At 48.7% G+C, this 11532-nt stretch overlaps 1 long non-coding RNA gene across 1 annotated transcript in view; it reads right to left on the reverse strand.

Moving 5' to 3' along the window:
- Window positions 1-8604: 8604 nt before the first annotated feature.
- Window positions 8605-11532, reverse strand: part of LOC115298772 — a 12853-nt gene continuing 9925 nt past the window's right edge. The window contains exon 3 of the long non-coding RNA XR_003911853.1: window positions 8605-8961. This is a non-coding gene — a long non-coding RNA (uncharacterized LOC115298772). The remainder of the gene's footprint in view (window positions 8962-11532) is intronic.

The following is an 11532-nucleotide window of genomic DNA, read 5'->3' on the forward strand; positions in this document are numbered from 1 at the left end:
GGGGGGGGGGGATGAGGCCGGGCGGGAGGGGCCAGCGGGGCGGGGAGCCCCCAGCCGATCTCTGCTTCGCATCGCTCAGCCCGAGACCGGGAGGGCGGGGGAGACGCTCGTTCCTCCTCATCTGCCGCTTCTTGCTTCCATCCCACCTCCATTCATGCGTCCATCCGTTCATTCATACGTTCGCGTTCACTCGGCATGTACTCCTCCGGTCCCCGGCGGTCAAAGCGCACCTACTGTGTGCTGGCGGGCCCCGGGCGGCTTCGGAGGGCCACTGGCGCGGAGGGGGATGCCAGCGCCACCTCTCCTCGCCGCCTCACCTAGCTCACGAGGAGGATGGCACAGGTGGGTCACGAGAGTGAGAGCCGGTGCCTGCACCGCCTCTGGCCAGCCTCCGGCTGCGGCTGCTGCAGCTAGCGCCCAGCGAGACCAGAGGCCCTGCTCGCCCATCTCCCAGCGCGCCCCCTTCCCCCTGGTCTGTCTGCACACGATCCTTCTCCTTCATACCTGCTTTCCCTCCTCCCAAGATGGATAGTAGGTGGGGGCAGGAGGCGGGAAGCCAGAGGGACTGACTAATTCAACAAACATTTACTAAGCTGTGTGCTAGCTAGTGAGCTACAATAATGCAGCTGCCACTTGAATAGGCCCTACCGTGCGTGATCTCACTTATTCTTCAGACCCATTCCGGGGAGATAGTTGCTATTGTCCTCATTTTCCAGATGAGGACACTGGACTCACTGGGGTCAGTGACTCGCTCAAGGCCACACAGCAGAGGCAGAGATGGGACTGGAGCCTCTGATCCTCTCTGGGTTTACCCACCTCCTTTCAGGACAGAGGTGTCCAGACTGGCTGGTGATGGGAGGCTCACAGGCCAGCAAGTAGCTATAGCATGAGGATTGCTGTGAGGAGGCCCAGAAGGACAGACTGATTCAGCAAGGGCACCAGGACAGACTTCCTAGAGCAAGAACTCAGGGACCTGAAAAATGAGAAGGTAGCCTTGCAAGGGGGTCAGGGGTTGTGGTGGCCACAGAGAGCATCCCAGTTAGTGGACATGGCAGGTGCAGAGGTGTGGGGGTTGGGCCTTCCAGGAACCATAGGTAGGCTGTGCCCTGCCACAGGACAGGACCTTGCCACACGTCAGGTCCCACCATTTTCTCTCACTTTTGGAGACCCACACTCCTTCCGTCCTTGGAGGTAATTCCGGAGATGAAATCTCCATCTTCCGTGTGGCAGCCAAAGCCCCTCTCAGAGGAGCCAGAGATGGACCATTAGAGCCCAGAGTGTGTGAGAGGGGAGCTGGAGCAACACAGGGGACAGGCCAGTGACCTTCACCTCTCCTGAACAGGAGAAGTGAAGCTGACCTACGAGAGGCTGACCTCCTGGCACAACACTGTCCCTGGGCAGGACAGGTGCCGGGTCATAGGGTCCCTATGGTTGGGGCACTTTGTCCTGCCTACTCGGGGTGCTGACAGAGGCATGGGAATGGATGAGGGGACTCGAGTCAAGAGCCTGGTGTGCACACACACCTTTGTGTGTGTGTGTGTGTGTGTGTGTGTGTGTGTTTCGGTATTTAGACGTTAGGGCTGTGAGTGTATGTCTTAAGAACCTAACATGTGATAGTGTGTATGTGTCTCTGTGTACATGAGCAGAGGACAGGCTCTGGGCTGATGACGGGGGCATCACCTGAGTAGGATACGTCTACATGGGGCCTTTGTGTGTATTGGTGGTTGTGGCCATGAAGAGCATGTGTCTGTCTCTCTGTGTGTCTCAGTGTGCAGCTGTGGCTCTGACGAGCCCTGGCCTCCTGGCATGTGCCCCTGTGAGCGTGGGAATGTGAGTGTGGGCATGCCTTTGTGTCTGTAGCGCCGCGACTGTGGGACTCGGTATGTCTGCCCCCACAGCGATGACTCATCTCATCCCCCACGCTACCTCCCCCCATCTAGAGCTGTGATTGCTGTGGAAGGGCTGGGGAGGGGCTATGACACAGGGCGGGGTGGGAGGCAGATTGTGCGGGGATACTCAAAGGCCAGCTGCAGCAAACAACAAGGTACAGCTGGTAATGCGACAGGTAGAGACCCACGCGCCTCTGCACCAGCGGAGCCCAGCACTGCCCAGGCTTAGAACCCAGCCCAAAGCTTGGGATGCCATAATCCAGGGCTTCCCAGACACCCCAGGCTGAAGTGAGCAAGGGGCTCCCCAGGTCCCCCAAACCATGATACCTGGCGTGCTTGTGTCTGTGTGGAAGGAGTCAGGGCTGAGAAGTCAGGTTCACAGAGCCGGTCCTATCTCCCCGTAGAAGGGATCCCCAAGGCCAACCCCCTGTTCATCCTTGGGTGGCCCAGAGACGGCTAGTCTCCAGGAGGAAGGATCACGAGAGGTTTCTTCTACCCCCGATGCATCAATACTTCTTCCTATCAGACCCTGGTCAGGGAGGAGGCTCTGGGCCCCCAGGCCCTTCTGGTCCTGAGTCTGGCTCCCTCAGCCATGAACTGAGGAGAGGCCAGTTGTTTGGCCGAGGTGGGCACCAGGGAGAAACCCTTGAGCAGGTGCTCAGAGAAAACCCTGGGGGACAAAGAGGGGCCAGCGATGCTCTGGAAGACCCACAAAGGGCTATGGTGGTTTGGCACTTGAGCCCAATAGCCCTGGCCTCTGGGAGCTCCTGGCCAACCACCAGTGCCCAGGGGAGGCATCTGGGTACCTCATGTCCTCCATCTCCAGGCTGGGCACTCAGCCCTGGCACCTCCTCTGACCACGGAGGGCCAGCCTGAAGCCTTTGCTTTGCCTGAGCTGTCTGTCAACTGGTGGCCACCTGACCTCTTTCCTGGAACCAGCCATCCCCGGCCTTGTTGATCTAATCCTGAACCTCCGTGCCACGGGTCCCTGTCACATCCATCTTTAAGTGCTATCCCCGGGCACCAGCCCCAGGTCTGCCTCCTCGTCCCTCTGAATTCCAGTGTGACTTACAGTAACCTCTGTCGGGCTAGGACTAGAATAATCGAAATGTAATTGGGTTTTGAACTTGCTAATGCTGCCACAGGCCTGGGCTGTGCCTGGGAACACTCTGGGCAGGGCAGAGGGGCCTCTTAGAAGAACAGAGATCAGACAACAAGCAGAGGTAGGCGCAGGGGTGAGGGGTGGGTCAGCAGGGGCAAGGCTGTGGGCCCCCAATGGCGGATTCTGAGGGCTGAGTCTGTCAGGCCACTGAGGAGGCTGTGGGGTTTGAGCCTCGGGCCCAACAGCACCGGCCTCTGGGATCGCCTGGCAAAGTGCCATGCCCACGGGAGGGACCCAGGGACCTTATGTCCTCCATCTCCAGGCCAGATGTGCTCAGTTGTGCCTCTTTTTCACAGGAAGGGCTGGCCCTCCTTCATGGTTTGGGTGGCTTGAAGGGGGTAGACACACGCTGAGAGAGAAGGGGCCCCAAGGCCCAAAGCCAGGCATCCTTGGTGACTTCACAAGCTATAGAGCATCTTCAAGTTAGGGCAGGGGCAAGAGGGAAGGGGCCGGAGACAGCAGTCTCTGGTCACTCACTCATATATTCACTCAACAAACAATGGTGGCAAGTAAGCTGACAAGATGGGGGCCCTGCTAGTTAGGCTTCGGAGACCCCCATGTGAACAAATGGGGGTGGGTGGGTGTCAAATGCATTAGAATGGGAGCCTGTGGAGTAGGGGTGGGAGGAAAGGACAGGACTGGGACTGACAGATAGTGAACCCAGAGATAACTGCTCCCCCCCAGTCTGTTGAGGTCTCACGTTGCAATGTGGCTAGAAGCACGTGGTTTGGGGCCAGACTTGGATCGTCCCTAAATTCAGGATCCTGAGACAGGGAAGTTATCCTGGGTTACCCAGGTGGGCCCCAAAGAATCGCAGGTGGTCTTGTAATGAGGAGGTGGGAGTCAGAGAGAAGTGAGCTGATGCAGGGTAGGGGTGATACCAGTGCTGGGAGGGGCCACAGCCAAGGACGGTGGGCGGCCTCTGGAAGCTGGCAAAGGCAAGGACCAGATTCTCCCCTAGAGCCTCCAGAAGGGACTCAGCCCTCCCAATTCCTGGCTTTTATTTATTTATTTTTTCCCCCCAATTCCTTGCTTTTAGCCCCGTTAGACTCATTTTGGACTTCTCGCCTCCAGAAAGAACGGTTGCATTGTTTTAAGTGGCTAAGTTGGCAGTAATCTGTTATAGCAGCCGCAGGAAACGAATACCACCTCTCTGGGTCTTGCTTCATGATTTGGGTGCAACAGTCACGCAAGGATTCCCTGGGGGCAGGCAGGGGGACAGAGCAGCCATTGCTGGGTACCAGTGAGACAGAGGCTCACACATCCATACACAGAGTATCTAAAAATAATTTAATATTGGGGCGCCTGGGTGGCTCAGTTGGTTAAGCCTCCGACTTCGGCTCAGGTCATGATCTTGAGGTTCACGAGTTCGAGCCTCGTGTCAGGCTCTGTGCTGACAGCTCAGAACCTGGAGCCTGCTTCAGATTCTGTGTCTCCCTCTCTCTTTGCCCCTCCCTCCCTCATGCTCTGTGTGTCTCAACAATAAATAAATGATTTAAAATTTTTTAAAATAATTTAATATTTAAAAAAATCAGAGCGGTCATTATGGGAAAAATAAGTGTTTTGTAGACATCCTTATGGCTATCTTGTCATTTGATATTGTTTTTATTTTGAGTCACATATTGGTGCAGGAGGCTGCTAGTGATCTTAAATCCTAAAATTATAAGTACTATTCACTATAAACAATGATCATGGTAAATGTGCGCTGATGTGGTTATTTTGACACAGGAACACACAAGGAGAAGGAAAAGGAGAAGCCTGACCTTTCTGGGAGGGGTGTGTGCACACGTGTGTGTGTGTGTGTGTGTGTGTGTGTGTGTGTAGACTGGGTTGTTTTTGTTTTGTTTTGTTTTGTTTAACCATGATCTAAATCGCCAGACACTTGAGGAAAATCTTTAACAGGAGAGAAAGACCAAGACAAACAGAAAAATGTTCCAGAGGCAACTTGGGCTGGGTCTTGAGGGATGACTAGGAGTTCACAGGTGGGCTTCGAGTAGGACATGCTGAGCGGGAGGGGGAGAGGATGGGGCGTCTGGGTGGCTCAGTGGGTCGAGCATCCAACTTTGGCTCAGGTCATGATCTCACAGCTCGTGGGTTTGAAACCCGCGTTGGGCTCCGTGCTGACAGCTCAGAGCCTGGAGCCTGCTTTGGATTCTGTGTCTTCGTCTCTTTCTGCCCCTCCCCTGCTCACGCTCTCTTTCTCTCTGTCTCAAAATAACATGTTTGATAAAATAAACATTAAAAAAAGGAGGAAGAGTGGAAGAAAGGATGGGATTCCAGGGAGAGGGGATAACATGAGCAAAAGTGAGGGGCTGCCACAGCCAAAGGTCCATTCTGGGTCCACAGTCAATGCTCATGGGGTCCAAGGGTTCTCCCGTGAAGAAGAACAGCAAGAAACAGAAATATGGCAGAAAGAAAGGCTGACCTGAACCTAGGCTGAGGAGCATGGACTCCATCCCTAAGGCAGTAAGGTCCCCGAAGGGTTTAAGCAAGGCTGTGATGTGAATTGATTGACATCCATGCCCTCCAATTTAAACACATTTGACATGAATAAGAAGTACATTTTTCTCCTAATAGGCTCAAGCCGCTAGGAATGAGATAAAGCAAAATCATTACTTTAAATTATGTACAGTAGTTATTGACTCTGGTATTAGAATACAGCCCCTGGAACAGACTCCCAAATGACAGCGCCTTAGTAGACGGAAGTCTGTTTTTCTCCGCAGCCCATCCAGCGCTGGCTAGCCGGCTCTGCAGTCACTAGGAAGCCAGAGCACAGCCAGGGTAGAAGAGTATCATGGTCACAAGCACAGGTTCTAGTGCCAGACTGTCCAGGTTTTTTTTTTTTAATTTTTTTAATGTTTTATTTATTTTTGATACAGAGAGAGACAGAGCATGAGAGGGGGAGGGGCAGAGAGAGGAGACACAGAACCGGAAGCAGGCTCCAGGCTCTGAGCTAGCTGTCAGCACAGAGCCTGACGCGGGGCTCGAACCCACGAATGTGAGATCTGACCTGAGCCGAAGTCGGAGGCTTAACCGACTGAGCCACCCAGGCGCCCCCAGACTGTCCAGGTTTAAATGACAGGTCTGCCACTTCTGAGCTGCCCTGGGACCCTGAGAATGCTCCTTAATTTCTCTGTGCTTAGGTCTCACCATCTGTAAAATGGGGATAAAATCTATGCATCTGAGGGAGGGGGCATAATGTTCTGCCAAAGATGTCTGTGCCCTAATCCCTAAACATTGTGACTGTTACCTTATATGGCAAAAAAGACTTGGCAGAAGGGATTAAGACTCTCGAGAGAGGGATATTATCCCGAACTGCTCCGGTGGGCCCAAGGTAATCACAATGGCCCTTGAAGGAGGCAGGAAATTGAAATAGTAATAGGAGATGTGATGGTGGAAATGAGAGATTGTAGGGACATGAGAAAAGAGTCGGGAGCCAAGGAATGCAGGTGGCCCACTAGAAGCTGAAAAGACAAGGAAACAAATTCTCCCCTAAGTCTTCAGAAAGAAGCAGTCTAGACCACACTGGTTTTAAACTTAGGAACTCCAGAGTGTAAGAGAATAAATCTGTGTTGTTCCAAACCACCAGGTGTGTGGTATTTTGTTATAGCGGCCATAGGGTAATGAATACACATCCTCATCAGGTTAAATGAGGTAATACAGCCCAAGCACTTAGAAAACCACCTGACACAGGGGCACCTGGGGTGGCTCAGTCAGTTTAGTGTCTGACTTCAGCTCAGGTCATGATCTCATGGTTTGTGAGTTTGAGCCCCATGTCTGGCTCTGTGCTGACACCTCAGAGCCTGGAGCCTGCTTCGGATTCTGTGTCTCCCTCTCTCTCTGCCCCTCCCCTGCTCACACTGTGTCTCTCTCTCAAAAATAAACATTAAAAAATTTTTTTAATAAAAAAAAGAAAACCACCTGACACGTAGAATATGTCTAAGTGTTAACTATTATTATTTACGACAAAACTCTTGACCTAGGTCAGAGATGGCCAATCACATCCTATTCCATTTATTGGAGAACCGCATCGCTTCTGTTTGCATCCACTTGGCCTGAATTTGGTCACCTGATCCCAGGTAGCTGCAAGAGAGCCTGGGAAATACCGTCTCTCTGGGAAGCCATGTATCCAGGGAAATGCAGGGGTTCTACAAAGAAGAGAAGGAGGGAGCTTGTTACTGAACTCAGCGTCTGGCACCATACCCAACTCTGAAAGATGAGAAGTTTAGCAAAGGTAACGTCCCCCCAGAGTTTGGTTAGATAGGCATTTTCCAGCTCTTCTTTCTTATGCCATTAATTTCATGAAATATCTCTTGACTCCCTGCTGCGTAAGATCCTTTATCACACCTGCCCTCCCTCCTCCTAAATCTTCATGCTAAACCACTGTATTTGCATCTAGTTCTGTATCCATAATTCAGATGTTCTGGTTTTGTGTGTTATCTGTCTCTGAATTTCAAAAATTGAAAATCAATAAAGTGTTTCTTTAAAAATATTGTGATTATCTAAGCATTATTCTCTGTAGAGCTAACTAGCATCCTGGGACCCGTAGGGAAGGAACGATAATCTTATGATTTAAATGCTGCTTGAAGGGAAATGCTCCAGGCTTCAAGTTCAAATGTATTTTCCTACACTCCCTCAGAGACTCAAAGTTATGCTCTATTTCAATTCGCTTCATATTTGGACCATGACTTTCTTGTACGAGTTTTTGTTCTGGAATTTCTAATTGCTTTTCTCTTTTCTTCTCGAGAAAAGAAACATATGCCTTTTTAATCAGGTCACTAAAATCTTCCAGCTTCTTAATTATATTATTTGTTGAATGAAGCCCATTTTCTTCTTAAAGACGTTTTTCTCCAAACCCGGACTTCCTGTTCTCATTTTGACTGATGGCTTTATGAACCTCTGGTATTTCTGTTCATTGCACTTGTGGATTAATTCTACTGTTGGGTGACTCTGTTACCTCTTTCTTGGCATTTGTCTCTGTTTTTCTGGAATATATCTTCAAATAACGTTTTTAAAGGGGGTGCATGGAAGGAAAGTCCTCTGAAGCTTTGCATGTCTGAAAAAGCTTTTAAATTTGTCCTTACTCTGCTTGAGTGGGGAGATCGACCCACAGGCTTCACATTAATGCATGTGGAACAGAGGCACACAAGCAAGCAAGCACCCGGTTCTCACCCTGGGCCAGCAGAAGGAGGGATTCACTCTACATTGCCAACACCTTGAATAGGAATTCTGGTCCTTTTGAAAAAGATCATTTAATTTCTTTAGGAAGCAGTTCTCTCTCACTATTTAATCTACCTCCTCTCTGTATGTTTTTGATGTGTATGTGTTTTTAGAAGATTATTAAACGCCGATGCTGGCTTGATATTCATTAAACAGGCCTTTCCTTGACTTATTTCCTAATTTTGGTGATTCTCATAACAGCATCTCTATTTTTGCCATAGCTTCTTACTACCTGTATTAATATTTACTCTTTTGGGGGGGTATTTTTAGTGATGGAAATGAAACAGATCTAAAACAGCAGCTTTTGGAAGAACCATTTATTCTTGCCGGTCTTGTATCTCTCCTCCTTGGCCTTGGCTTCTTGTCAAGCCTTGCGTTTAAGGGCAGGGTCTCTGAAGACATCCTCGTTGATGATGGTTCTGTCCCAGGGGATAGCCACAGAGTACGTTGTGGCTTCTAAAGTTTCACAGAACATTTGCTCTTTGAACTCTTGGTGATTTTCTTCTTGTTCATGGCAGCTGTCACTTTGCAGAGATAGTGGTCAGTTCCAGTCGCCAGAGCATGACTGTAGGGTTGGTCTGAGGTGCCATCACCAATGTTCTTCACAATGACCAGAGCAGCGTCCAGCCAGGACCCACCCAACATTTCAGGCTTGGCAAACTTGCCCATCTCGACATCAGCCCCTTGAGCCTACAGCAGAGAGAATATTTACTTATGGTATGACTGGTTTAAATTAACTGGGCTGGTCCTACATTACACCATCAAATTGCATGTTTGATGTTAGAGCTGTATCTCTTGTTGTTTGTAATTATATAGTTATATTTTCTAATCTATATACCCAGTTCTTTTTCTTTCTTTCCTCTTTTTTTTTTGAGAGAGACAGAGAGACAAAGTGCGAGTGGCGGAGGTGAAGAGAGAGAGGGAGACACAGAGTCTGAAGCGGGCTCCAGGCTGTGGGCTGTCAGCACGGAGTCCCGGGGGGCTCCAACTCACGAACCCGGAGATCATGACCTGAGCCAAAGTCAGTTGCTTAACTGACTGAGCCACCCCGATGCCCCCTATATGTCCAGTTCTTAAGATAACAGAAGTTTAGGGGCACCTGCATGGCTCAGTGGGTTACGTGTCTGACTTCGGCTTAAGTCATGATCGCATGGCTTGGGGGTTCAAGCCCCGCGTCGGGCTCTGTGCTGACAGCTCAGAGCCTGGAGCCTGCTTCAGATTCTGTCTCCCTCTCTCTCTGCCCCTCCCTTACTCATACTCTGTCTCTCTGTCTCTCTCTCAAAAGTAAATAAACATTTAAAAAAATAACAGAAGTGTATTTACCACCAAATAGCATTCACAGCAATGGTGCATGTACTATACTTTGGGGAATATTACTTTAATTAATTACCGTGTTGGTTACCCACTAATCAATTGCCTGAGCTTTCTTTGTGTTCCTGCCAAGGGCCTCCAAAGAGGTTTCCTTTCAATAGTTCCTCTTCTCCTTGGCCTGTTTCTGACATATCAGGAAATAAAGTAAAAGAGTAATTATGAAATGCAAAGGATCACTTTTGTTATTGGTGATGTAAAGTGATGGCTGTAAATGCCTTAGCTTAGGGTGAGGGCTGCTAATTGAACCTCCATCACTGCCTAAGGAAGCAGGTGGCGGGGCCCTCCTTTCGCAGGGAGTGGCTCACAGGCTCAACCATGCCTCTCCCGGCCACTCTGGGTGGCATGTGGCTAGAACAATCAAGTACCTCAGACTCAGGTACATATCCAGAGAGCAGACAGTCCATATCTTATCCAACTTGCTCTAAAAAGTAGAAAAAGAGCGAAAATTACCCAGTGTGCTTTGTGAAACTAGTAGAACCTTAATATTCCACCTAGACTCGGAAGTTTGAGACAAGAAGATCTTAGATCAATCTCAATTCTGGACATAGATTCAAACATCCTAAAAAGAAGGTTGTCAAACTAAATACAGCAATATATTTAAAAATGCATAATGACAAAGTTGGGTTTATTCAGGAATGCAAGAATAATTTCAACATTAGAGAGGCACCTGGGTGGCTCAGTCAGTTGAGCGTCTGACTTCGGCTCAGGTCATGATCTCACAGTTCGCGCGTTGGGTTCTGTGCTGACAGCTCAGAGCCTGGAGCCTGTTTTGGATTCTATGTCTCCCTCTCTCTCTGCCCTTCCCCCACTCATGCTCTGCCTCTCTCTATCTCAAAAATAAATAAACTAGATAAATTAAAAAAAAGAATAATTTCAATATTAGAAAAGTATTATTTTAAGGCTGAACATTAACAGATTAAAAGACACAAAAATCCTACGATCACATGAAACAGATGGGGAAAGTGCATTTGATAAAATTAAGCTGTTTATAAAAATTCTTGGTAAACTACGAATAGAAAGGAACTTGCTTAATGTGATTCATTGATAAGGGATATCTTTCTAAAACCTGCAGTAAATGTACCAATTGATGGTAAAAACTTAAAAACATTTCCTCTAAAAGCCAGAAACCTAAAAAGGATGTTCACTACCTCTGTTTTTGTTCGAAGCTATACTGGATTCCCAAGTCTGTGCTAGGAAGCAACAAAATGGTCATTATATATTTGTAGATCATGTGATTGTCTACCTAGAAAATGGAAGAGATTCTACGGACAAGCTATTAAAATTATTGAGAAGATGCCGGAGTCCAGCTCCAGCAGGTACAGGGTCCTCTGAAGGAGAGACAGTGTTGGCAAAAGATGAGTGAGAGACTGAGAGAGAGCCATGAGTTTCTTTCTTGGTCACCAGCCAGGCATCATCTCTGCCCTATCAGGTTTCATGTCTTTATTTATAGATTAAGTGTTACCATGACATCAAAAAGTGGAATTTTTACTACAAATAATTCTCAGTGATAAGATGCTTTGAAAAGGGTGCAGAAACAGGTTTTACAGAGGCATTTTTGCAGAACTACTCTAATTACAATGAGGTAAGTTACACGTCATAGGATAACAGGATATTCTCAGTGAAAAGCAGGTAACATACATATTTGTTTGAACCGGTGGTAAATCTTACAACCGAGAAGATAGCAGGATGTTTTCAGTGAGAAACAGATAGCAAACAAATTTGTTTATGACAATAACGCTAAGATTCAGGCATAAACAAGGCTAGGAGTCATTCTGTCTGGCTCACAAGGGACGAAAGTATTCGCCCTGGTTAGTAAATAAACCTTCTGTCAACCTCGTTAGATGTTGAAGGTGTAAGCGCCATAGGCGCCCTAGCTGTGCCCGCCTTCGC

Source organism: Suricata suricatta, chromosome 8 (genome assembly GCF_006229205.1).
Source record: "Suricata suricatta isolate VVHF042 chromosome 8, meerkat_22Aug2017_6uvM2_HiC, whole genome shotgun sequence".
Classification (NCBI taxonomy): Eukaryota; Metazoa; Chordata; class Mammalia; order Carnivora; family Herpestidae; genus Suricata; species Suricata suricatta.